Raw genomic sequence first — 23,045 nt, forward strand, 5'->3', positions numbered from 1 at the left:
ATAAATTTTGAAGTCCAGATGATGCAGGAGATACTTGGAAAGACGGGCCAGAGCATTCAGTTAGCTTTCAAATTTATTTCCTCACACATGGATGACCATTCAGTTTAAATGAAAACAGAGAAACACAACTCATCTACAAATATGTCCAAGAAACGTTTGGTTTAGTTTCAGAAAATTTTTTCTTTGGCTCGACAGATTTGCCTGGCATACTTTAAAAGAAATACTCAGTTGTCTCAATTTTACAGCAGCAGATCAGATATTAGACGGTCTGAAATTGGATTCACATAGAACAGTACAACATCTGAATCTTGATTTTAAAGTGGCAGATACAGAAAAGAAAAACACACCAGGAAACAGTAAAAGAAACTACAGGTCAAACTGTTCTTTTGAAGACAATCTCCTACATAAAAGGGATGGGGATAAACTAAAATGTGTAGAATTTTTTTTTTCCTAAAATCAACTAAGAGTAAAAGCTAGCTTTAAATGTCGTGACAACATATGCCATAACTTCTATATACTCTAAACCGCAACAAAGAATTTCTCTCCATATCCACTCCAATTTATTTCTTTATTATTTATCTCCAGGTAAGTGAGGAAATGAAAGCATCCACAGTTTATTTAAAAGGAGAAATGAGCCTCAAAAACATGCTGTATTGAACAGGGATTGACAAAGAAGAGGTGCACAAAGGAAACGAGTCTTTCCGTTGGATCAGATCAACAAAGCAATCCATTAGGAGTACCACAAAGCCGAAACACGGCAGCATTTTAAAATGCAGTGTTTGCATTATAGTTCTTTTGTTGTATATTAAATGTTTATCACCACAAATAAAGAGAAACTTCCCTTTTCCTCACTGTATGACCGGTATGAGAAGAAATGAAATAAATATAAGAGGAATATAGACCAAAAAAATCACTTTCACTAATAGAGTACACAATAAAATCATCAACTAAAACATCAACCTTCCTCTCATCACTGTAACACAAATACTCATCAGTAGTGGGTTTCTTTGAAGCCATTCCTACTTAGTCTATTTAAATAGTTGCACTATAGGGTACAAATACATTTATGTCCTGTTATTACTCAAGGTTTCAAGTAGATTTTCATATTTTGTTATTAACCCGTTTAATTACTACCTAATTCAAAGAAGCATATTTAATTGGCCATATCCCTATCAATGGACTTTTAAGTTAAGGAACATGATTTCTAAAAAGATGAGCCAATTTTGGATCCCCAAACAAATACTACACTGCCGATGCTGAAATGTCCCATACAGGGCTATATACCTTGATAAATGTACTTTACGTATGATATAGGATTACTGTGAAAATATTTGACATTTAGTAACATGTCATTTAGTCCACTTATTTACTACTCTCCACAGCATTTTTCTGAGGTAGAAATATCCTTGGAGTTCTTAGAGAATAAAGCAAACTCCTGAGCATACTTTCTAGGCACAAATAACCACAGATCTATTGGATAGGAAACAGAGTTCGTTTTCATGACTCAAGTTCATGATGAGGAAAGTACTATCACACAAAATTCACTATGCAACAAGAGCATTTAGAAATCAAGTACAGACATTCCTCACATTTTCAGTATGTAGGTACAAGATTTGAGAACTAGACTGAGAGTCAAAAGATCTAATATCTGGTCCCAATTTTCTATTTTTTAATTCTCTGATTACCTAGAAATCATTTCAATTCTCTGAACCACAGTTTTTTTTAATCTCTAAAATAAAAACAGTAATATCTGTAAGTATAAAAGGAAGCAAAATCCAAAATATATATGTATAGTCATACAGTAATTTTTAACAGCTGGCTGATGAAAATCTCAATTCAACTGTGCTTTGCACATAGCAATGTAAGATTGTTGAAGGAAAGCTTGGATTATTACATGCGGCCTATGTGCAAAATTCTACTCAGAATCTAATTACTAAGAACATCTTATATATGATCAAAGCTCTCAGATTTAAAGTACTCAGATCTATCCCTCAGTTCTCTATGTCCACCTGAGGGTAGGGAGAAGCTTCTAATAGCCTCTAATCTCTCTTTTTAATCATCTCTACTTTTAAAGTCTATGCCTAATCCATTTTAATTTCATCACAAATGTTGTGCTTTTAGATGTAAAATTATCATCAAATAATTTTACTTTCATCCAACAAGGGCCTTCTCTTTATATTGAATCTGCATGGATTTTGTCTATTTAATTTTTTTTCTCCCTAACATCTAAATAATTATGAATTAATGTCTTCCTTTCAAGTAGAGAGAGTTTCACATATAAGAACATGAATGAATGGGCAAGTGTGGCTACTAGGTTTGGTCATTAATCAGCTCTTTTGAAAACACAAGCTCCTTGGCTTTGGATAGCTTATTTTGTGTATGTTTCTGCTACTGTTCTTTTAATCTCTTATGAGCTGGGCTTATACCTTCAAGAAAACGTTTTGTTCCAAATGCTTCCTGTAACAGTTACTGAAAAAATAGAAATTTTTCATTAAGAAGGAGAATCTTAAAAGTAACGATAAATATGCCACTCAAAATAGGTATTCCTTGCAGTGAGTCTAAGATGGAAAATACGATTGCCATGGGCTTACCTTTAAAGGTATGAACATCTCTCAGTTCAGAGGGATATTCAAATGCTAAAAATCTAGTTTTGCTATATAACATAGTCCCTAAATGTAAGCATTAGCTAAGATAATGTTACATATTGACCAAATACACTTATGTATCTTCCTGGATAAATGGTAAGACTCCATTTCCCAAAACCTACTGCATGTAAATAGAATTATGTGACTGAGTTCTGGACAATGTAATCTGAGTGGAAGAGACGAAGGCCAATTCCAGACCCGACCTCTGAAACAATCCCCTTAATATGTTGTGCTTTCTTCTTCCCTCTGTCAAAAGGGCAATGCCCCAGTGACCTGGACACCACAAAATAGTGAGATGGGATGGCCACAAGAAGGAAGCAATCCTGTTCATCTGAATTGTCCACACAGAACAGAGCCACCAACCCAATCTTGGCACAAAAGCACAAACAAAAAATAAACTTTTATTACATGAAGGCACTAAGATTTTAAGCCATTTGTTATGGCCTATTCTAATAAAAGACAGCCTGGCTGAACACAAAGATGGGCCAACTATATAAACTGGAGCTCCCCAAAGAAACAACCAAATGTTTCAATGTCATAAAAACTAAAACAGGACATTCCTTTCAATGGGATTATAAATGATAGCTTTTGCTTTTTTCCTTACTAACCAATTTAGAACCTAAATGCCTGTCTGAGACATGCCTGAGACATGACTCCACTGTGCTAAAAACAAGATGATAGAGGTTTTCACCTCAGCTCTGCCATGTATGGTCTGCATTTCTCTGGGCCTTAGTTTCCTCATTTATTAAAATGAAAGGTTCTGCATGTTAATCTTTAGTGTACATTTTGAGTCTATAATACAAAGCCCATACATCTAAATTACTATTGTAATCTGGATTTTCTATAGGTAATAGACTTTATAAAAAACCAAATCAACCAAGAAATTTGCAGAAACTTATCAAGAAAAATAGGCCAGGGACGCCTGGGTGGCTCAGTCGGTTAACCGGCCGACCTCAGCTCAGGTCACGATCTTGCGGTCCGTGAGTTCGAGCCCTGCGTCGGGCTCTGGGCTGATGGCTCAGAGCCTGGAGCCTGCTTCCGATTCTGTGTCTCCCTCTCTCTCTGCCCCTCCCCCATTCATGCTCTGTCTCTCTCTGTCTCAAAAATAAATAAAACATTAAAAAAAAATTAAAAGAAAAAGAAAAATAGGCCAAATTACAACTCACAACATGTGAAAATATGGGTGTCAAAGATTTAAGGAAGTTAATATTACATAACAATTTTGCACAGGAACTTGCTGTGGCAATTAATATAAGCTTTTCTTGAAAACAGTTTGAGTATTAAAATTGGCTACACCCATTCAGCACCTTACCTAGTATAGTCTAAATCACAGAAATCATGGAAAATATGTTTGCAGCAGGGAAAAGGAAAGCATATAATGTAGTTAAGGGGCTAAAATATGGTTGCAGACCATATGAGTTTGAGTCTCTCAACTCTACTGTAACCAGTGGTGTGACCCTCGCCAAGCTACTTTTCCTCATTGTGCCTTAGTGTCCACAACTTAGTGTCCACAACTGTAAACAGGGAAGATTAATAATATGTGCTCCATTGGGCAGCTGTCATGAACATTAAGTGGACATATGTAATGTACTTGCAGTAATGCCTGTATATAGTTAGTGTAATATAAGTTTGCTATTATTGTGCACTGAATTTGTATTGATAAGTAAATTCTTTCTCTACCCAATTCAGATAGCTTTGATATACAATACAGCTACAGAACTCGAAAGACTTAAACTTGACTGAATGTTACTTTCCAGTACTATCAAAGGTATAAATTATGAATCATGAAATTATAGTTTAATTCTTTTTAACCGAACCTTTGTAAATGTCTCTAGCTAAGTACGTTAACAACATTAAGCTAATTCAAATTAAGATTCTGTCATTAAAACTATCATACTTTGGCATAAAACAAAAAGAGTTATTAACATGAAAATTTCCAAGAAGAGAAAAAAGTCAACAACTTGAACTCACTGTTTAATATAGCAGAGCAACACTTTCATGGAAGAACTAAGATATTTGCATAGGTCAAAACTTATGGTTCTATCAAATTATTAATTTAAAGTAATTATGTCAAGGAATAGGCACACACATCAGAGTCAAGAATTTAATAGGAGATCAAAACAATATGTGCAAATAAACATAATACCAAGGAATCCGGAATTGAAATGAAGTTGAATATATTGTGAAGTAGTTAAGACTGTTTTAAAAAAGAAAACACAAACATTTCTAGAGTGCTAGACTCAATACTAACAGCATTAACTGACTTCAAAAGGTATCATGCTGACAACTATTTCTCACTATATGGCAAACTAAATAGCCAAACAAACCTCCCCCTATCAAAAAACCTGGAAAGATTGTTTCAAGTACAACAAGCATGCTTTGAAAAGTGAAGCTCAAAAAGAAGAGGAAAATTCCAGAGCCCCCCAGTTAAGAAGCTGAACACTAGAGTGAAATTGCCACTTAAGCATTTTGGATACCCTGAGACTAATGAGAAAGTTTGAGTTTAAATGCCACAAAGAACAAGATGACTAGATCTAGGGCCTTTGGAAAGAAGGAAGTGAGGAATCAAATTGCTCACTTTATGTGAGGAACCCAAAAGACTACATATGCAGTGAGACAGTGGAGAAGAATATATTGATCACTAAACAGGGTAGAAGGAAGTTTATCTATCAGGGCCAGTGTGCTCTGAATAAAAAGAAAGCAAGGAGGAAAAGAAGATTAAAAAGAGAGGGAAAGGAAAAGAAAGATTGAAGGAGACAGAGATACCACAGAGAATTAATAAGCAGAGAGGTACCATGATATAGGTTTAGGGGTTCAGTTTTATAAGAATCACCTTGTCCTAGAATCCCCAAGCTGAGAAATTATCCTTAATGTATTTCCTGAGAAGACATGGCCAACTGGTACATGGATAGGTGCTCAGCATCTCTAATCATCAGAGAAATTCAAGTCATAACCACAATAAGATATCACCTTCCAGTTGTCAGAATGGCTATTATCAAAAAGACAAGAAATAACAAATGTTGGAAAGGATGTTGTCCACTACTTGTGGGAATGTAAATTGGTGCAACCACCATGGGAAACAGTTTGGAGTTTCCTCAAAAAAGTCAGAAATAGAGCTACCATATGACCCAGCAATTCCACTTCTGGGCGTTTATCCAAAAGAAAATAAAACACTAACTTGAAAAGATACATGCACCTCAATGTTCACTGCAGCACTATGCACTACCGTCAAGATATGGAAACAACCTAAGTGTCCATTGATAGCTGAATGAATAAAAAAAAAATATAGCATATACACAGAATATTATTCAGCCATGAAAAAAGAAATCATACTGTTTATGACAACATGGACAGATCTTGAGGGCATTATACTAAGTGAAATAAGTCCAAGAAAGACAAATATATGTGGAATCCAAAACCAAAACAAACTCAGAAAACAAATGGGTGGTTGCCAGAGGCAGAGAGTAGAGGGTAAATAAATGCATGCAGGGGACCAAAAGGTAAAATAAATTAGTCCTAGGGATATAACATACAGCATGGTGACTATTGTTCATAATACTGATTGTATATTTTAAAGCTGCTAAGAGTAGGTCTTAAAAGTTCTCATCACAAGAAAAAAATTGTAATTATGTGTGGTAATGGGTAATAACTAGACTTATTGTGATCATTCAAAATATATACAAGTATTAAGTCATTATGTTGTGTATCTGAAACTACTATGTCAACTACATCTCAAAAACAACTCTGGAAAAAATTGTTCCCTGAATATTAACATTTTTGAAGCCCTAGAGAATGCAAAAACAAAATCTGTCTGGGAAAAATACAATGATAATTTAGTAGTAACTTGATTAATATTTTTCACCAAGTTAAATTATATGAGGAACAATATATGATTATCTCAATAGATGAGAAAATGAATTTAATAAAAACTCAACACTTGTTTCTGAAAAAAGTAACTTTTAAATTATAAAAAGGGACTTCCTTAACATGATGAAGGTTAAAATGGAAAAGGCAACCACAAACAGTGTATATATAGTGAAACTGTAGAAACATTCCCATTCAAGTAAGGAGGAATACATGATTTCTTCTATACTTTGTTTCTTCTAGTCAAGTTTGTATCAAAGTTCCTAGCCTGTATAGTAATACAAAAAAAAAAAATCACAGATATAAGGATTAAGACAAAAGAAATATCAACATGCAAATACTATATGATTGTCAATATCCCAAGAATCTACAAATAAATTACAAGCATGTTCCTATACTACACAAATGTTAAAAAGTAAATACTAAAAGGAAGATATAATTTAGATTAGCAGCTATAATTATAAGGTGTCTTGGAATAAATTTAAATACATGTGATCCTTAATGGAGAATATTACAAAATCACTGACCTTAAACATTTATATAAAGAAATTTACTATGTTCACAGTTGGAAAGTTCCAATATATAAAGCAGTTAATTTTAACCTCAAATTGTTACATAAAATCAAAGCACATGTAATCAATAACCTGAGATTTTTATTAAACTTGACAAAAATATTCTAAAAATTGTAAAGGAAAAGCACAGAACTAAGATGAGTGAAAACATTCTAAAGAAGAATATGGTGAGGAGATTTACAATACCTAAAAGCTCTAGAAACTGACCTATATATGAATGGAAACTGGTAGCACTTCATATCACTAAAGAAAGAATAACTGTTCAGTAAGTAGTGCTGGAACAATTTATGATCTATACTGAAAAAAAAATCATATCCCTACCTCACATCATATATAGAGATTAAGTCTTTTTTCATTAGAGATTTAAATTGAATTTTCAATAATGTTAGAAGAAAATCTTATGGCTCAGTGATAAGGAATGATAGAATATTATCCTTACATAAAAATTAACTTGATAACACACCCCTATGATACAAAAATGTTCAAAGTACAAAATGGTATTCAGTATTTCTCCAACAAGCTTATTTTCCCTTCCAAAGTCATGGGACAAGTTGTTTTATGCGGATTTCCACTATCATATACTTTCTTATGTATCCTTTGAGTTTCCTGTACATCCAAAGTCATGCCATCGATTCTTGTATACTTCAGCAGTTCTTGTGTATATACAAACTTTCTTGGGTCGCATAAATATGTACACTGTTGAGTATTGTTTTTCTACATAATTACTAGAGATGGTTTAATATCAACACACAAAATAATTTCCCATTTAAAAAAGCTACATACTTCTTCCATACAACAGCCAAGATATGGAAACAATCTGAATGTCCATTAATGGATAATAAAGACGTGATTTAAATATAAATGGAAATATCATTCCATCATGATAAAGAAAATCCTGCTTTTTATGACAACATGGATGAATCTTGAGGGTATTCTGCTAATTGAAACAAGTCCGAGAAAGACAAGTACTGCATGGTGTAAATTATATGTGAAATCTAAAAAAATAAAAAAGGTTAAACTCATAAAGTAGAGAAGTGGTCGCCAGAGGCTGGGGGAGTGGGGGAAATAAGTAGAGGTGGGATAGAAGGCACAAACTTTCAGCTATAAAATGAATAAGGTCTGAGGATCTAATGTAAAATGTGGTGAATACAGTTAAAAACGTTGTATTGTGTAATTTAAATTGACTAAGATAATAGAATCTAAGGGGCACCTGTGTGGCTCACTCAGTTAAGCATGCAACTCTGGATCATGATCTCATGGTTTGCAAGATGGAGCCCTGCATTTGGCTGCACACTGACAGTGGGGAGCCTGCTTGGGATATTCTCTCTCTCTCTCTCTCTCTCTCTCTCTCTCTCTCTCTGCCCTCCCCTGCTCGCTCATGCACTCCCTCACTCTCTTTCTCAAAATAAATAAATAAACATTTAAAAAGAGAGAATAGAATTTCAAAGTTCTCACCCAATTCCACCTGGGTGGCCCAGTCAGTTAAGCATCTTACTTCAGCTCAGGTCACGATCTCATGGTTCAAGCTGTGCTGACAGCTTGGAGCCTGTACTCTGCGTCTAATTCTACTTCAGCTTCTGTGTCTCCCTCTCTCTCTGTCCCTCCTCTGCTGGCTCTCCCTCTCTCTCTCAAAAATAAACATTTTATAAAAAAGTTTTTTCATGCCCCTGAGTGGCTCAGTCATTTAAGCATCGGACTCTTGCTTTCAGCTCAGGTCATGATCTCATGGTTCATGAGTTGAAGCCCTGCATCAGGCTCTGCGCTGACAGTGAGGAGCCTGCTTGGGATTCTCTATCTCCCCTCTTTGTCTCTGCCCCTACCCTGCTTACATTGTCTCTCCCTCAAAATAAATAATCTTAAAAAATAATTAAAAGTTAGGAGCACCTCGGTGGCTCAGTTCATGATCTCACAGCCTGTGGGTTCAATCCCTGTGTCTGGTTCTGTGCTGACAGCTCAGAGCCTGAAGCCTGCTTCGGATTCTGTGTCTCGCTCTCTCTCCCTCTGCACCTCCCCCACTCACTCACGCTCTCTGTCCCAAAAATGAATAAACATCAATTATTCATATACTTGCTGAATTTTTGGAAAGTTTCTTATTGATGTTATTGAATTTTCCAAATATAAATTCATACCCTCTTCAAAGAGCAATACTTCTTCAAATTTTATAACCTTCAGTTTCCCTTTTCTACTTGCCTTATATAGACCAATATATATAATCATGATGAGTAGACATCTTTGTTTTTTCCCAATGAATGGGAATGCCTCTAGTATTTTCCTATTTAGCATATATATGTACAAATAGATATTTAGCATGTTCTCTCACTCTCTACACACACACACACACACACACACACACACACACACACACATAATTTAGGTGTATCTATATATGGAGAAAGAAAAGAACACTACATATAGTACTAAAAGGTTTAAATATTCAAATGTAGAGTTATACAGAGAAATACAAGTCAATACATATCGAATTTATAATATTGCCATTTTTATCCATAACATTTAGATTTATAGTTAATTAAATTTTTAATGATCCACATTATCCTTTTGCCTTAGTTCTTTTAGCTTTTGCTTAGATCAAGTTTTGTTTGTTTGTTTTTTTTAACCTAAATTCATCAAGAAGGACTTTTAGCAGCATTAGTACCTATCTTCTTGCATGTTCAACAAGTTTGTTACTCTTATCTCTGAACAGCATTGACTCAGAAAAAAATTCTAGAATCATTCTTTGGGTGCCTTTCTCTTGTCTTCTAGAAATGAATATATTTATGGAAAAGTCTGAAGCCAGCAAAATACCTTTTCTCTTATAATTTAATTTGCCATGCTGTCCAAACTGTCCTTTAGTTCTTTTCAAAGTTCACCTTTATTTGGCTATGTGAGTTTTTCCTCAGATGCAGCACATCTTTTTAATTTGTAAAGCAAGATCTTAATGTATTTCTGGAAAGCTCTAATATAGGCATAGCTCAGAATTGTTTCATGTTCAGTTCCGGAGCACTGCAATAAATATCACAGTAAAGCAAGTGCAATGAATTTTTTGGTTTCCCAATGCATATGAAAGCTATGTTTACACTACACTGTAGTCTGTTAGGTGTGCGATAGTATTATGTCTAAAACAAAAATGTATATACCATTAAAATAGTAACAAAGGTCACTGATCACAGATCATAACAAATGTAACAACGAAAAAGTTTGAAATGTTGAGAGAATTACCCAAACGTGACACAGAAACAAAGTAAGCAAATGCAGTTAGAAAAATGGCCGTTAGACTTGCTTGAAGCAGGGTTACCACAAACCTTTAACTTGTAAAAAATCACAGTATCTGTGGAGCACCATAAAATGAGGTATGCCTGTAAGTAACTGTTCTGTTCCATTGTTTCTTTTCTTCTTTGAGGACCAAATTAAGTGTTTCTTAGCTTTCCTTCTCTTGTCTTCAGTATCTAACACTTTCCCTTGAATCCGTTCTATTTCTCTATTTTTCCTCACGCTTATTCCCATCCTGTATGTTCTCTTGCAGTTGCACAGCATCCAGTCTTTCCATTTCTGTAATTACTTAATTTCTTTCCTTTTACTTTCACTTGAATTTTGCCAACTCGTATTTTACCTTTTATGTTATTTCATCACTTTCTTTTTAGATCTACTTCAACCCCTCTATTCATAGACTCAATTGTTTCATATGTGTAATTTGTTCTTTAATTCCTACGACGTGTATGACCACAATTTCTATTTGCTCAATAGCAACATTTTTCTGTGGAGCGATATCTACTTTCCATCCATCTAATGTTACTTCTTTCCTCATTTGTCCTTATATCTTTAAATATATTCTGTGCCCATTCATTTGTGTTTACTCAACATTTTAGGAAGTAAGTTTTTCCTATCAAGTCATCTATATTTGATTTATCAATTGGGGGAGATTCTCACTTTCCTTGTGGTTAAAATTCCCATTATGAAAAGTTTGTGTATATTATTTCAATCTTTACTTCTTCTCAGACTCCAAAGTATCTTTTCTTGCCCTCCCTACTGACATACTATTTCCTAAAAATATAACCAGTCCTGGTTATTCCTTTATCAGCCACAACTGGCTACAGGGAAACTCCCAACCCAGTATCTGCATCCAATTACCACTCTTACAAAGAGAGCTTTAAACACCGAATCTTGTCTTCTCGCTTTGAAATGTTTTCTATGTATCTTCTTTTTGCAACCAGAGGTATTTTCCTGTTTCGTCTCACACCCCCTACTTGATAGTCACCATTACTTGGTACCATTTTGGCATCTTTTTTCATTTGAGTTTTGCTCTAGTTTCACTGAATCAAGTAGAGAAAATCCTTCTCAATATCCTGCATATTTTTCAGGATTTTTTCATATTTTAAAGTTGACTTTATGCCCCATCATTAAACCAGAACTCCTATACATGGATTTCTTAAGAAAATTATCCAATAGAAACTTTAAAGCTAACACATTAAGTACTATTTTTAAAAAAAATAGTGAAAAGACATGCCATAGATTGTGAGAAGAGAGCTGTAAATTATATAAATACAAAATTAGAATATCGAATATAAAAAATCTATGCAAATCATAACAAAAAGACAACAGTCCAATAGAAACAGCTGTTATAAAGGCAATTTCTAGAAAAAATTCAAATAAACATAATAGATGTTTAACTCCAATGGTAGTCAGGTGGACAAAAATTTTTAAATCTAAAATTACAAAACACGAAGTAGGGAATGGAAGATAATCTCATACTCTGGTGTGAGCATAATTTTATGCAAAGGCCTTAGAAAACAATTTGACATCTTTCAAATTGAAGACCCAGCAATTAGTTTCTTATGTATATAATTTAGAAAACACTTGTCCAACACACAAGTTTATAAGAGCAGTTTTCCAACGGTAAAAATTTGGAAACAATCTAAACATTCAAGAGAGGAACGGATAAACACTTGTACCATCCTCAAATAATGAAGTACTATAAAATTGTAAAAATGAACTTCATATATAAAATTATATATATTTCAATAACTACCATAAAATTAAGCATAAAAGCATATACCTAACATGATACAATTTACTTAAACTTTATGATGAATAATTAAATGCTATACCTCTATATATCATTTAGAATTGAATTTATTTGCAATAAAAATATAAAGAAAATCATGAGAATGGTAAGTACAAATGTACTATTTATCCCAAGAATCCCCATAAATATTTGGGAAATGTGAACCAAGTACCAGCCCAGACTTTACACAAACAAGGATTTAGATTATAATCATATAGACATTGAAAACAAAGTGTTAAGTAACAAGGTGGGAATACCTAAGACATTTGAAGGCTAATATACAACCCAAAGTAGCCAGATGAAAATATCCCTGAGGAATTTGTCATTTGAACCACTCACAAACATTTCTATCTCTATTTCTTTTCCATTTTACTCCCCTGCAGCAAATCAAAATAAAAGCTTAAACATCAAATTAGACTGGTAAATATGTCTGAATATGTATAGACAGAAACATACAGTATTAAAATAATTGAAAGAACTTAGAGCTACAGCCAGGGCCATCCCATTTTGTAGAAGAGACAGTACAATGAAGCCACTGCTATTCTTTCAAGCTGAGCGGCCATTTTCAGGGTTCTTGTAACAAATTTCCATAGAATGATTGATGACAGATTTATCTGTCTCCTGCAAAAAGGAGGCTAGGCCACACTGGGTATGAACCAGAGAATCATATTATTTTGTATCTTTATTTTGTCTCTATTTCCTTTTTATCTTCTAAATTTTATTATAAAGGTCCCAAGATATCAAATCAAGGATCTCAACTTTATAACCACTTATAAAAATCTCATAATCCTAGCCAATTATTTACAATTAAAATCAGTATTTGTTTCAATATAAAGACAGAAAATTGAATTATGCATTGTTTTTCTCATCTGCAGGGGAAATTGCTTAAGTCTGTAACCACTCATCATCTTCCCATTTTAATAGTGAACCTTGATGACCTGCACAGCAATCAGAGCCAGATGAGCAAATGATCAGAAATCACACACATTAGAGCTTCTAGAAGAGCATTTTTTACTAAGACTCACAAAGATAGTAGTAAAAGATTTGTTCCCCCATTGCTCTTAACTCTAGGGTAGTTTGCTAGGATTTAGGGAGGACACACATCAAACTTTCAAAGGTTTTTGGTACTTGGGCCAGAGGCATTTAAGCTGCACCACCAGGAGAACCACCCATCCCCTGGCATAACCAAGGGGGCAAACCTTGTGTATAAAGCATTATCTAGGCCCCCAGACCTGACTTCCTACCTCAGCACACTACCAAGGACAATTGCCTTAAGCAATGAGCTGTTGCCAGTTTCGTGGAGCAATGTTGAGTTCCTAAATCATCTGCCAGAAAGGAGGTAAATTCCCTTTCTGGGAGACCAGCCCGCAGGAAATAAGTCTTAGACAATTAACCCTAGCTCTCACTGACAAAGCTAGAAGCTGGCACTCACTTCCCTGCCACCTTCCCAGTTAGAACACTGGCATGTGACTTAAGGTAGGCTCATCAGATACAGCAGCCGAAAACTTCAATTTGGAAATGAGCAACACGGGGACATGGTTGTGAGACAGAATTCATATTCTGCTCAGAATGGGGAGAGGAAAAATCAGGCTTTAGGAAGCGGCATGAACAGTTTCTGCTGTCGAATGCCTAATGTCTATAGTACGAGTAGCATCATTGTCTCCCAATGACAGCAGCTGTGCTATAGATGCTGAGGCAGGACTCCCAGTACTGTTTGTACATGTCCTCTGGCTGTGCAGCTTCAAAGCCTACATCTCTAACCATCCCAAAGATCATACGATTTGCCTAATGGGTTTTAACAAATTCTTTTGCTGTTTTAACAAGCCAAGTAGCCTCTCTTGTTTCCAACCAGAATGTTGACTGACAGATACTCAATTAGCTGGAGACATGGCTACAGACACCAGGTCCTTAAGAAAATAGAATCTGAGATTGGGGATATGGGCAGGTTGGGTTTAGAGGTAGTGAGGATCCAGCCTCTGACAGCCCATGAAACACGGTGACTGAAAATTTAATTAAATTAATCACCTACAGTTACCTGGAATTAAGAGCTAATTGAAGGCTGGCTTCTGAGTACTGAAAAGCTACTACCACGGAGCCGTGTGAAGAACATAAAGATTACAATCCCTGTAGGGTAAACTACTTCTTTTTTTTATATATATTAAATATCATTTATTGTCAAATTGGTTTCCATATGACACCCAGTGCTCATCCCAATAGGTGCTCTCCTCAATGCCCATCACCCACTTTGCCCTCTCCCCCCCATCAACCCCCAGTTTGTTCTCAGTATTTAAGAGTCTCTTATGGTTTGCCTCCCTCACTCCCTATTTTTTTTTTCCCCTTCCCCTCCCCCTTGGTCTTCCGTTAAGTTTCTCAAGATCAACATATGAGTGAAAACATAGTATCTGTCCTGCTCTGCTGGACTTATTTCATTTAGCATAATACAGGGTAAACTACTTCTAATTATGTTAGGGAATCTCACACACACACACACACACACACACACACACAATCTCACAATACCAAATTTTCAGCTCAAAGTACAGTGAGAGAACCAGGAACTTTCCATGACTATCTTAAGAGAACTCTCTTATCTCATCGAGTCACATGGCTAAGGTAAGCAAATAATCAAAGTCTGTCAAATGTCATCATCTGAATATATATCCTCGCCAGGTCTCTTAGGTGACATTCAGACCACTGACTGAAAATGGACATGGAGCCTCACTAGAGGATTCAAATGGTCTTTAAATTCTCTGAATTCCCAAACCCTACTGAGCCTCCTTTACCAGTGGAAATAGTTTCTCCTCCTTTTCGGAGCAGTGTTTCCCTGTATAAACATCTGTCAGTGTCCTGGACTAGAGTCCTTGCCTTCAAAGAAAGCCTATTATGTATCATCACCCCTCATTGTCTGACGAACAAAGACCAGAGTCAGATTCTATTTACTCTGTTGGGTAGAAGTTGAAGGGGGAGCAAGCTACATGTTTGACTTCAGGTGGAAATCTTTACCCCACAAAAAATAATTATAAAATGTTGCTAGTTTATATTAATAAAGTCCTGGAGAATATGGTGGTATGGTGAGTGTAGATTCAAACATACTAAGAAGGAAACTATTTTAAAATAAATGAAATTTCTCAGGGGCACCTGGATGGCTCAGTAGGTTAAGCATCTGAGTCTAGATTTTGGATCAGGTCATAATCTCATGGTTCATGAGTTTGAGCCCTGCATCTGACAGTGCAGAGCCTGCTTGGGATTCTCTCCCCCTCTCCTTCTCTCCCTCTGCTCTCTCTTCTCTCAAAATAAATAAATAAAAACTTTAAAATAAGCTAAATTTCTCATTACAGGCACACTTAGCAGAGATTTTCTGTATCTACTTAATCAACTAAAAATGGGCCTAAGTATATTCCAGGTTAGTTGGCTAAAACCATAATTCACAGTGGCAAATAAGTTAAAGGGTAAGAAATCCTTGGTATAACATAGAAGGAACCCAATATCTGATACATTTACAAAAATTGAAGTGGTCTTATAATGGGTAAACTGATATCCACACCCCTAGGTTCTGAAGCTAGAACCTTCAGAACACAAACCATGTTCCTTCAAAAAAGCCCATAAGAAAAGTCTTTCACAATGGTACTGAGAATAGCATTGCCTTGCAGAGGACCAATTTATATTAAAAGTGCTAAGGTGGCTATTGTCTGTTGTCTGTGAATATGTACGGGCATAGTGCTTTGGAAATGGGCTATTTCAAAGATGATTATGGACTCCTTCCGTAGGACACAAAGTGGCTTGTACACAGAAGAAGGAATGCAGGCATTATGTTAACAAGAGTCAGCATTGTTATTAGCATGATCTGACTCACAGAGATCTTGCGTGGTAGATGTCTGGTCACTAGGTTCTGAGGACCTAAGTAGATGGGTAGTTCACTTGAGTTAGCTAGGAGTTTGTGTGCCTTTTATAAGCAGACCACCATGTATAATTGGGGAGTATCTTATAATAACATCAAAAGCACCTAGACTTCTTTCAGACTTCTTGCAGGGCAAACATTTCTTCCTGTACAGGGAGTTCTCTGGGGATGAGCCGCGGAAGCTCAGCCGATATGTCACAGCCTTCAATGAGGAACTTGAGGACTATATGAGCGACCAGGTCCAGTTTGTGATCACGGCACAGGAGTGGGACCCCAGTTTTGAGGATGCCCTGATGGACAACCCCTCCTTGGTGTTTGTCCGCCCCCGATGGATCTACAGTTGCAAGGAGAAGCAGAAGTTACTTCCCCAGCAGCTTTATGGGATGGTGCCCCAGGCCTAAAGTATGAGCCCGCATACGTGTGCATGCATGTAAATCTTCCTTTAGCCCTTCCCAAATGGACCTGCATTCAATAACCAGGCTAAACGTATACTGGGGAAAGGGACATAGCAAGATATTTCAGAGATTATTAGACACTGGCTTTAAACTCACAGTCCCCAAAGGCACAGAATATTATACTCTACTGGTAAGAATGGGGTTTGTGTTGTTTTTTTTTTAAATAGAGTTGTGACTAGAGACCACTTCTAGTGGGTCTCTTGGAACTCTAATCCCATCTGTTACAGTAACAAACCATTCGAAAACTTAGTGGATTTCTACAATATTTGTTGTGCTCATAGGCAGAAAAGTTCATCTCTGTTCTGTTCAATATTAGCTGGGAGCTTGAGGAGGCTGTAGACTCCTTCACTTATGTCTAGGAGTAAATGCTGGCTGTTAGCCAGAGCACTTACAAGTTTTAGCTGAGGCTGTTTGCCTGAACACCTACAAGTGGCCACTGGATGTGGTCTGGACTTGCTGAAAACATGGTGTGTGTTCCAATGACCACAAACATCAGGAAGGAGGGAGGGAGGGAGAAGAGAGGAAAGAAGAGAAAGCTGTATCTCCTTTCCTAACACAGCCTTGGAAACAGGGAGTGTCATTTTTGCCATATTCTAATGGCCAAAGTAGTAACAAAGATCTGACAATATTCAAAGGGCAGAAACATCGACTTTTCCTCTTGATGGAGGACTAACAGGGTTCTGGAAGATAACCTGTAACCAGAAGAAAATCATGGCAATCATTTAAAAAAGAATGTTTCACATTATTCTTACATACTTATCTGCTTCCAAAGTATATAGTTGGAATAGATGTACTTAGAAACTGGAAAACATCTCCACATTGGCTCCCAAATGAATGAATTTTTTTTTAAATAACAAAAGATCATACACTTAATTAGGCGATTTCTCCCATCACAGCTATTTTCCAAGATTTGGTCTCATTTGGGGAACAAATGAACACTGCCCCTGCTTGCTGGCTGGTTTATAAATACTGACCTGACAATTTTTTTTTAATTTGCTACCCCAATAAGTACAGAATATGAGAAACAGTTTGTTATTCTGGGGTAGGTCAGTGCTTTCACGTTCCCATCTCTGGAACACATCAACTATTTGGCTATCATAATTTAATGAAAAAGACCTAGATTTCACCATCTCACAAAACACCATGCTGTTCACTATACTGATAGCATTATATGTCCAAATGCTGAGGAAGAGAAAGAAGTCAGTACTTTCAACACCATGGTAACACATGGGTATTAGCGGCTGAAAAAAACAATCCTAGAAAATTTCAGAAGCCTGTCACTCCATGTATTTTTTTTAATACATTAGCCTGGGGGCTGTTAAAGACTAGTTGTTATAGTGTGTAATTCTAACCTCTAAGGAAGGGACATGACACTTAAATTTTAAGGGAAAAAAATCCACATAAAACTATGTTTTATGTGCTGCTGGCAGCCATTTACTAAGTGACCTGGAGTGTTAATAACTTGAAAGAGGGCCATGGTTAGGGATGGTTCTCCAGCTAATCCAGACTTCAGTACAAGCAGATCTTTCTCTTAACCCAACAGATCCAATGGGGCTTAAAGTATCTGTGGCAATTCAGACTGCTTTGTGGAAATTAAACCATAAGAGACTCTTAAATACAGAGAACAAACTGAGGGCTGCTGGCGGGGTGTTGGGTAGGGGAGATGAGCTGAATGGGTGATGGGCATTAAGGAGGGCATTTGTTATGATGAGCACTGGGTGTTATATGTAAGTAATGAATCACTAAACTCTTTGTGAGATCATTATTATACTATATGTTAACTAACTTGGATTTAAATTAAAAAATAAATAAATTTAAAAAAATCCACAACTCAAGTGCAAAAGAGAAACCATGGCCTTTTTAGCTAGAAATTAGTCTCTATTGGCTTTATATTGGTCTCCATTTGAGACTAAACACCTGATTATAAGATAATAGGGCACACTGCAGCCTGAGCTGCCCATTATACTCTGAATGTCTGAGTTAAGCTGGGTGTAACCATTAACAGTCCACCAACAAACAAATGCAATTCCTGAGGTGATGATAAGTTTTCTTCAGTAGGTAGCTCAATTTCCCATGTGCCTATAACTACTACAGTGTCATCACTTCCTCAACCCACTCCTCCAACCACATGAGAAGTCGATACTACCTGATCACAGAGGAAATTTCTCCGATTCACACAGAGCTCTAATATGCTGGCATTAGGGTAAAAGGGACTGTTGTGGCCTTACGGCTTCACTTTAGGTGGCTCTAGGGGATAGAAAGAAGGCTATTCCCTGATGCTCCACTTGTTCTAGGAAGAGAGTGCATGAGGAACAATTCAAGGACAATGACTAATGGTTTGACCAGATGGTCTGGGGCAGAGTGGTTTGGATAAACCTCTCAGAGTTAACTCAGAATTTGAGAATATTTTTGTACTATGCACATGTCCAGCAAAAAGTTCATAGTAAAGAAGAGACCTCAATAATTAGGGGAACGAGTTGTTCTAACATGTGGATGCCAACCAGTCTTTTTTCTCAGTCCCAATAGTGTTTATTCAACAGGCTCATTTAAAAGGTAGCCATGGTGGCATAAGGAGATTTTGAATAGGCTCAACATATGGACCTCCCCTCACCAGTACTGGCTTGGCTATCATCACTACTGAGTGCCCTGTTTTCCAGTAACAGCAGCCATCCCTGAGCCCCTGATAGGTGCCCATATCCTGAGGAGACCAGATAGCCACTTGGCAGCAAAATGATTATTTTGGACCCCTCTCCATAGTGGAGTTTTCCTTATTAGAATAAACACTTATTCTGGTTTGGATTTGACTTCTCTGCCTGCCATGCTTTGCCAGCAACACCATCTGTTAACTTACTGAATGTCTAGTCATCAAGTTAAACCAAACAAAATTACTTATAAGAAAGCTCAATTTGCAATGGAAGAAGTAGGCAATGGGTTAATATTCATAGAATTTGGTAGTTCCCTACCCTAGAAACAATTGGCCTAATGGAATATTGGAATGGTCTTTTGAAGACTTGGTAACAATGTTAACTTAAATACAATGCTTCCTGAGATTTAGATCCTATCTTGTAATATATGGCCTACTTTTTGTTGCTGTCTTCTCAGCCAGAAAACAAGATCTGTGATCCAGGGAATAGAATTGAGAATGGTTTATTTAATCTCAGAATGTGATAGATATAATATCTAGTTCAGTTGAAAAGTTACAGCTCTAAACTTTAGATGTATTTATTGAGATTGCTGAATTTTATTTCATTGTCTTTGATTAGGACAAGTTGTTCTGAAAAACATGGCTTTAAATCATAATCTACCATTATGAAACTCAGAAATATGAACATTTAAACATAAGATATTTACATAAAAATAGAATTCCTCTATTTACCAAGTAGTCCCAAAATACCTGCTATTAGTAGGTTCTCAACAAGTATTTGTGGAATGAGTAACTAAAGTAACTCATTCAATGAATTTAGTATTTTCCATAAATAAAAATTTAGTTTGCATATAACTTACTAGAAACATATATAGTAGGTTAAAATATTGTTACTCAACAGTTCCTGCTTTCTTTTCATTCAAGTATTTTTAGATCATTTCTACCAGTCTCTAATATTAACCAAAACTTGTATTACTATTAATAGACTATTTCAGTCCCTCCTTTATAGAACTGACTACATCTGATAAATATTTATTATTCCTAGTCATGACACTACTTTCTGTCTAAATCCAAACAACTTAGCACCAACAAGGAAAAATATCATGACATAATTTCTTTGAAATGAAATGTCATTCTAAGAAAATAAATATTTTATCGTTATTCTCATAAACAATAATTTCAATATATTTGCCCTCCTTAGGACTATGAAAAATCTCTACTTTGCTTCTGGGCTTTATTTTTAAGGGCTTGAACCTGTGAAACAAGACTATCATTTTCTTCCTGTTGTAGACATTTTTAATCCAAACCCTGTAATAGTGAAACTGTGGGAATCTCAAATAGATATGCACTTTTTTTTTTTTTAATGGGAGCTGATCTCACAAGATGAGATTTTTGATTTCCCACCCTGGCTAACAGAAAAAGAAGAATTTTTAAAAAGTAGACCCAAACTCTGTATGTAAATTTTTATCAACTCTTCAGAGACCTACTAATTCCACACAACAAAACAACAGCCTGTGATTGAAGCCAGCTTCTCACCAGAAGGGAAAATACATATTAAAATATTTGTCTTGAGGCTCAAACACCCATTTTTTAAATGGTTCTAAAAATTCCAAGTCACTGGAGTTTTATTACAAAACAAAAGTAGAAGTCATGTAAAATTTGTTAAATTACTTAAGAATGAAATATTCCCTGATTTTATGTTTTAGAGTAAGAAAGAAAAAGACATGATGCATATACAACTGTTAGATATCCTAAACAAAATACCTTATTGATAGTGTACCAGTCAAAACTCAGTTATACTTCTTTTATTTCCATTAGGAATATTACCAAAAAAAAGCCCTCATATTGAAGGAAAGACCCATCAAAAGTTGACTTTCTTACTTCAGTATTGTTTTGTGATCCAAACATTATGACATCTTCAGAATTAGGGTTATTCTGATGTTGTAAATTAAATATGTATATGAAACTATCACTCACAGATTTTTATCTCTTACTAGACAAGGATCATATTTATGTCATTCATTGTGTCCACATGTTAAATCAAAGCACTAGGAAGCTCTATTAGAAATGCAGATACTTTCCTCCAGTCTAGAGGAGAAGACAGATGGGTAAATTAACAACAACATAAGAATGGAGTATGTCTGCAACAAAGTTATAAGTCAAATGCTGTAGGAACTAATCAATATCTTCTAGTTTGAATTTTAAAGAATGTTCCTAACAGGTGGCGATTTTTAAACCGAACTCTAGAGCTGTTATACGTGCCCTCGTGTCCCAAAATGTCTGCAGCACTTCCTTGCATGTGCTAGCTACTCAACAAATGGTTTCTGAATGCATTATTTGTTAAAAACAAAATTGTAGTACACAAATAATGAACTTTCACAAACAAAAGCAAGCTGCCTGACTTAGCTGCTTACGATCATGGTTAATATGTGATGGTAGCTGATCCCATAATATTATAATCATGCTACGCAAAGACTGAGGGTCATTCCTTGAAGGGAACACAACTTGATATGAAAGGCCATATCAATCCAAAAGAACAGCAACTTTATTCTTAACACAGGGAACGTAACTCTTAATTTAGTAGCTTCCAGTTTAAGTTTCTCAGAAATATTTGTAAGATGTGTTTATATATGATCTCTGCACCAAAAGAGTTTTTGTATGTTGGAAAAAAAAAAAAAAAAAAAAAAGCACAGGTCAAAGGAATCCACTCTGGCTCTCATGGGGCTTTAGCAGGCTTGTCTGATAACAGATCACCTTCCCTACAGGGACCTCTCTTGTCTTTAAACAAACATTTTTGTAAAAGTACGACTTGAGAAATTTGGACCAGACAGAGACTAACGAGCAGGGTAGATAAAGAATCTCTGCTTTCAAAAGCTAAATGTTCCCCACCAAGTACATATTTTATCATGCCAGATTGTCAACGTATCCTCATCTGACCTTTCAAAATTTCAGAGAGGTGAAGGGACAAAGCTATCCCTAATAATCTACCAATCTCACTGCATCTGCCGAAACATCTTGGTATCTGCCATTAGTGAGATGGATGATGGAAGGGGAAAATCAGTAGCTCATCCAGAAGGGTCGCATTCACTCCTCTGGTGATGGATGAAAGCTATTTCTTTGTTAGCAGCAATCTTCCTTTATTGTCATGCAAGTCCTGCAGTGGGAACCAGTTTACTCAAGTAAAGTGACACATCCATTCCACCCTGAATGGATTGCTGCAGGAACTACTCTATGTCCCTAAAAATTGTGTATCTATGTGTGTTGTGGAATATCGCTCACGCCACCTCTGGCTGAATTTAAAGACTGACTTTCCTTACAAATTTAGAAAGCATTTTCAATTCCTAAACTGGGAAGCAGGAGAACTGGATTCTAGCTCTTAGGTCTCTAGCTAATTAAGTCATTTTGTAAAGGTAATTTGGTCATGCTATGGCTCCATTTCCCCACATACCTGCTTTAAGGGTTTCGTTAAAAGAAACGTAAAGTGTGTACCATATGTAAAGGTCTAAGAAGTAAAACGAAAATAAAAACAATTATCCAACTGTAAGTTGGAAAAAATCCTATTCCAACTTTTAAAAAGAGAATGTTTTAACCAATACTGGAAACTAGTCACTTGTGACTGACATAAAACTATCAAAAAAATCAACAGCTTTGAAGGAGGTAATGGACACTGCTGAAGAAGCAGGTGATATGTAGCAAAGCTTTTAGATCTTCCCTCTGCTCACCAAATCCATCTTTGGTATCATCTCACCTTTAATCAACTATATTTTATACACCACTTCATGGTGTATAAACACGGTGTATAACATGCTACATAGAAAAAAAACAACCAAAATCTCAAAAAAAGAGGGTATATAATCCAACCCTACCTACTACAGTTATTTTATGTCTCCTCGCTATGTTAACAGACT

This window comes from Panthera tigris, chromosome C2 (assembly GCF_018350195.1).
Source record: "Panthera tigris isolate Pti1 chromosome C2, P.tigris_Pti1_mat1.1, whole genome shotgun sequence".
NCBI classification, from domain to species: domain Eukaryota; kingdom Metazoa; phylum Chordata; class Mammalia; order Carnivora; family Felidae; genus Panthera; species Panthera tigris.